Source organism: Onychomys torridus, chromosome 1 (genome assembly GCF_903995425.1).
Source record: "Onychomys torridus chromosome 1, mOncTor1.1, whole genome shotgun sequence".
Lineage (NCBI taxonomy): Eukaryota > Metazoa > Chordata > Mammalia > Rodentia > Cricetidae > Onychomys > Onychomys torridus.
The window spans coordinates 29,686,095-29,691,817 of NC_050443.1; the positions used below are offsets into that span (position 1 = coordinate 29,686,095).

At 39.8% G+C, this 5,723-nt stretch overlaps 1 protein-coding gene across 1 annotated transcript in view; it reads left to right on the forward strand.

The window, feature by feature from the left end:
• Positions 1-5,723, forward strand: part of LOC118594884 (zinc finger protein 585A-like) — a 69,110-nt gene that overhangs the window by 44,862 nt on the left and 18,525 nt on the right. The gene's annotated exons all lie outside the window — the stretch shown is intronic.

The window sequence follows — 5,723 nt, forward strand, 5'->3', positions numbered from 1 at the left end:
ACCAGCTTGTTTCTCAGGTCCATTTGATTGGAAAATCTTTTCCCAACCCTTTATTTCTGAGGTAATGCCTGTTTTGAAGTTGAGGAGTGTTTTGTTTTGTTTTTGTTTGTTTTTTCGAGATGGGGTTTCTCTGTGTAGCTTTGTGCCTTTTCTGGAACTCACTTTGGTAGCCCAGAAGGCCTCAAACTCACAGAGATTTGCCTGCCTCTGCCTCCTGAGTGCTGGGATTAAAGGTGTGCGTGCTCCTGTTTTTATATCCATTCAGTTAGCCTGTGCCGTTTTATAGGTGAATTGAGTCCATTGATACTAAAGGTTATTAAGCCAATGATTGTTAATTCCTGGTTTTTTTTTTAAATTTTTTTTTAGTGTTGTGTTTCTCTTCTTTGGGCTTTGCTGGTGTGAGATTTATTGCCTGTGTTTTTGTTGGTGCAGCAAACTTGCTTGGGTTGGAGTTTTCCTTCTAGTACTTTCTGTAGGGCTGGATTTGTGGATAGGTATTGTTTAATCTAGTTTTGTCATGGAATATCTTATTTTATCCATCTATGATGACTGAAAGTTTTTCTGGGTATAGTAGTCTGGCTGACATCTGTGGTCTCTTAGTGTCTGCAAAATGTCTGTCAAGGACCTTCTGGCTTTTGAAGTCTCCATTGAGAAATTGGGTGTAACTCTGATAGGTCTGCCTTTATGTTACTGGCCCTTTTCCTTTGCAGCTCTTAATATTCTTTTTATTCTGCATGTTTAGTGTTTGATTTTTATGTGGTGAGGGAACCTTTTTTTATGGTCCAGTCTATTTGGTGTTCTGTAAGCTTCTTTTTTCATAGGCATGTCCTTCTTTAGGTTGGGAAAGTTTTCTTCTATGATTTTGTTGAATATATTTTCTGTGCCTTTGAGCTGGAATTCTCCTCCTTCTTCTATCTTTATTATTATTAGGTTTGGTCTTTTCATGTCCCAGATTTCTTTCTTGTATGTTTTGTGTTAAGATTTTTATTTTTTTGGATTTAACATTTTCTTTGACCGATGGATCTATTGTATCTTCAATGCCTGAGTCTCTCTTCCATTTCTTGTATTCTGCTAGAGATGCTTATATCTCTAGTTCCTGTTCACATACCCAGATATTCCATTTCCAGAATTCCCTTGGTTTGTGTTTTCTTTATTGCCTCTATTTCAACTTTCTAGTCTTGAACTGTTTCTTTTACCTGCTGGACAGCTGCTGGGGTCTGAACTAGAGCAATGCAGTTCCACAAGAGTTGGGAGCAGCACCCAGTGGCCTTGCTGGGGCTGAGATGGGAGGGGAAGAGGCATGGGATACACCTTGGGACTTATGGCCTGTAGGGTGGCTCAGTTCTGTACCCTGTATTCTGATGATAGTAATATTAACATTTACTTGAAAGTTTTTAACACCTGTGGCCCTCTGAGGTTTGAGTCTCAGCTCAGTGTCTGTTTTAGGCCAAGCCTGAAAGGAGGCATTGGATGAGTTTCCAGTTAACACCACCAGGCATCTTCATATCCCTCAGAAGCATCATTCCTACCTTACCTAATTCATCTGGCTATAATGTGATCCCTTTCTCCTTCTGAAACCAGGGTGAGGTCCACAAAACCCCACTGTGCCCACCCCATACTATTAAGTTGGCAGAAATGACCCAGATAGAGTTGTTTAGATGTTAAGGAAAATCCTGAGAGCTTATTATCTAATCTTTGCCAGTTACTCTCCTAGCTGGTGCTGGTTTACAGCATAACTGTCAGAATTGCACATGCCTGGAATCTGTATCAAATTGACCATCGTGGTTGCTTAGGGGTATTTTATGAGCCTTTGCAGAACCAATAGCCCCTTATGAACAATGCAGGGATGGGATAATTGATCTGGGTGGATGGTCTTGGGTTCAGAGAAGTTGAGAAGAGCCAAGTAGGTAGAAGAGAAGGCATAAGTAGTCCAGTGAGCATCATGCATATTAGAGAGTGCTTCAAATGAACAGCTAAAGAGTAATAGAGTACCCACTGTTCTTGGCATGAATCTTTAGGTGCACCCATATGTTGCCCCATGCACAAATAAACCCTTTAAATAAACAAGTAGTAACCCTTTCAGCCAACTTACCAGTTTCACACTCATATTCAGGACCCACCTGGCAGGTGGAAGTGATTTCCTGCCTTATCTCCAGCCTTTAACTATGTATACCATCATTGCCTGAATACTTTGCAATCTCTGTCCTTTGGTCTTTGTAACATTTAAAGAACTTGGCTTGGCTTTTAAATAGCTCCCCTGTGGTCCCAAATACAGCTTTCAGTTTCCTTAAGGCTTGGTTGGTGAATTCCAGGATTGTGGGAGCATGCTTTAGTATCACTATCAGTCTTTGCACAGCCAAATACTACCCTGAATCATACTTCCATACTTTATGCTGGTTGTTCCCAAAGTGATGTATATGTATTCATTGTATCAGATTATATTCTGTCTTCAGTATTTTTTTTTTTTTTTTATAAATTCGAGACAGGGTTTCTCTGTGTAGCTTTGGAGCCTGTCCTGGATCTCACTCTGTAGCCCAGGCTGGCCTCAAACTCACAGAAATCTGCCTGCCTCTGTCTCATGAGTGCTGGGATTAAAGGCATGTGCCGCCACCACCTGGCCTGTTTTCAGCCTTTTATGATCACCTCAAAACAATAAAAAACAAATCTCTAGTTTTCTCTAAGTTATGTAACAATGTCAATTTTGCTGAGTCCAAGCACCAGTTTTCAAGTCTCGTTATTTAACCTGCCAGTAGTCTGTTATCATTGATTGTCCTATCACCTCAATTTCACTTCTGGACTTCTAATCTTTTGGTTTCCTTATTTCTTTGATCCCCCATTTTAGCTCCTTTGCTGTCCTTTCTTGATCTCAGTGTCGGATAATACATAATTCCTTGTTCTTTACATCAATGCCCCGGCCAGCGGGGTTTCAACAGGGCGACCCACCTGTGGGAGCAAATGAAAGGGAAGGGCGACACGAAAAGATGGACAGCAAGACAGTATTCTGATCAAGCCGCCAAACTTTATTTTCCTCCAAATGGCTTATATAGCATAAGAGGGGAAGGGGCAGGAAGGAAGGAAGGGGAAGGGACATGGAAGGCGTGCAGTATGTGGGAGACGTGCATGCCGTGCAACTGCAGGAAGTCTGCTAAGGTGACTGGTCAGGGGCCATTTGTTCTGTTGCTAGGCTACCTGACCATGGAATGCTCTTTACATTTGGTTGCCATGGCACCTGGCTGTGGAATGTTCTTATCTTTGGGAGCCTCCAGTTAGCAAACAGTTGTTACTGCTCTAAGGGAGGGAAGTGGGTTTATGACTTGTTCTCTGGCTTAGCTAGTACTTTCCATGGTTCATGTTTGGTTCCTGAAATCTTGGTCCCTAACACATCAAGTCTCTAATGATCCAATTCTACTTCAGTGTTTGAAATATTCATAACTAATAACTATAAAATTAATATTCAGTCTAGGGTAATCCAAGCTACTATACTTCCAACTGCATAGTCAGTATTTTCATTTGGTGTCTAAAAGCCATCTCAATATTAACATCCTCTTGGAGCTGCAGAGAATGATGAGGCTAAGTATCCAAGTTCAGTTCCCAGTACATACATCAGATGGCTCACAACCACCAGTACAGCTCCAGTGGATCTAACATCCTTTCTTGCTTCTTCAGGAATACTTCCACACATGGAAGATACAAAGACATAGGCATATGAATAATATATTTTTTTAACAATTTAAATAATTAACATGTTAGAACTCTATGTTAGAACTACAGGTTACCCTATCTTTTCATTTGTTTTGTTTTGTTTTTCAAGACAGGGTTTCTCTGTATAACAGTTCTGGCTGTACTGGAACTCATTTTGTAGACCAGGTTCTCCTCAAACTCCTCTCTCTGCTTCCTGAGTGTGGGTATTAAAGGTATGCACCACCACCTGGCTGGCTTCCTCTATCATATTTGAAGGGATACTACCTTTCTAATTGATGATAACCAAAACTTGAGTTAAATTCACCTAGGACTTTTCTTTCTCACACCTAACCCCTGACCATTAAACAAAACTTGCTTTGTATTTACCTAACAAGGAGAAAACAACTTCTTACTATACCAATAGTAACAATAACAGTCTAGGCCAGTGGTTCTCAACCTGTAGATTGTGACCCACACAGGGGTCACATATCAGATATCCTGCATATCAAATATTTACATTATGATTCGCAATAGTATAGTTATGAAGTAGCAATGAAATAATTTGATGGTTAGGGGTCACTATAAAAGCAGGAACTATATTAAAGAGTCACAGCATTAGGAAGATTGAGAACTATTGCTTTAGGCCACTGGCATATTTTATAAAAGGCAGCTACACATCATATCACACCTTTTGCTCAAAACCCTCCAATGGCTGTCCATTTCATTCAGAATAAAGTTAAAAAATGCTTACAAGGTATTGTAAGACACAGCCCTCAGTTACCTCTCTGACCTTCTATCCTATCATCCCCTTGCATAGAGTTCTAAGACCCTCTGGTGTTTCTCATATACCAATGTCCTGTTATGTGAATATGTGACATATTTGATAAAATTCAGCATTTGAGAATTTAGATGAGAAAATAGAAATGTTAATATAATCCACAAAGGAAAACCTTCCTGGAGTGTTCTTTTCATTAACTTTAGACTTTTTAATCTTGACCCAGATTCTTCTTAATGGACTCCATCTCTTTTTTAATGATCTTTTCACTCTATTACCATTTTTTTTTTTTTTTTGGAGTCAGGGTCTCTTTATATAGTCTAGTGTTGTCCAGAATTTACTATTTAGTCCTATATGACCTAGAATCTTAAATCATCCTGTCTCAGCTCTGTAGCTTCACCAGCAAGAGCTGGGATTACTGGTATGCAGCAATGCCTAATACAATTATATTTAACATAGTCTATATTTATTTTGCCATCTCCTGCTAAGATTGCTTATAGATATACCCCAACAACAAGAATAATGGTTGGACTCTAACAAGCACTCGAATGAGACTACATTTAGAAAAATCTTGGGTGAGGAAAGGATATAAAAATTCAAGGTTTTTGCATACCTACTTACCTTTGTAGGCATGAACTCTTGTCTCAGATTTTGTCCAAGTTCTTTCTTTAAGTCAGTCCATAGGTTTTAGTTAAGAAGACTGAACATTTGTAGTCAGAAATAGCATCTCTGTCTCTGAGATAGGATCTCACTATGTAGCCCTGGCTGTCCTGGAATTCACTGTGTAGACCTCAAACTCACAGAGATTCACCTGCTTCTGCCTCCTGAGTACTGGGGTTAAAGGCATGTGCTACCATTTCTGATTGTGCCTCCTAGTAAAAGCAATATAATATCCTTACTGGCCTGGCTACATCTACTCTGAACTGATGTCTCCTTAGAAGACATTTTTAAACAGCAAAAAAGACTGAACATGCATGTTCTGTATCATTTCTGTCATTTCTTCTAACATTGCAGCCTAGAATGGTACCTGGTCTCCCTTACAAGACAGTAGGATGCAGGCTGATCAAATGTCCTGGGGGGGGGGTGGAATATTCTGTTTTGTAGCTCACTCTGAGTATGCCCTCAATCTCTATGGCCTTATATTAATATTGATATTTCATTTATTCACAGCAGACTATTTCCAAGTGAAATATTTTTTTATGCCCTTAAGAGAAATTTTGTTGCCAGGCATGGTAGCACACACACTTTAACCCCAGTACTCAGGAGG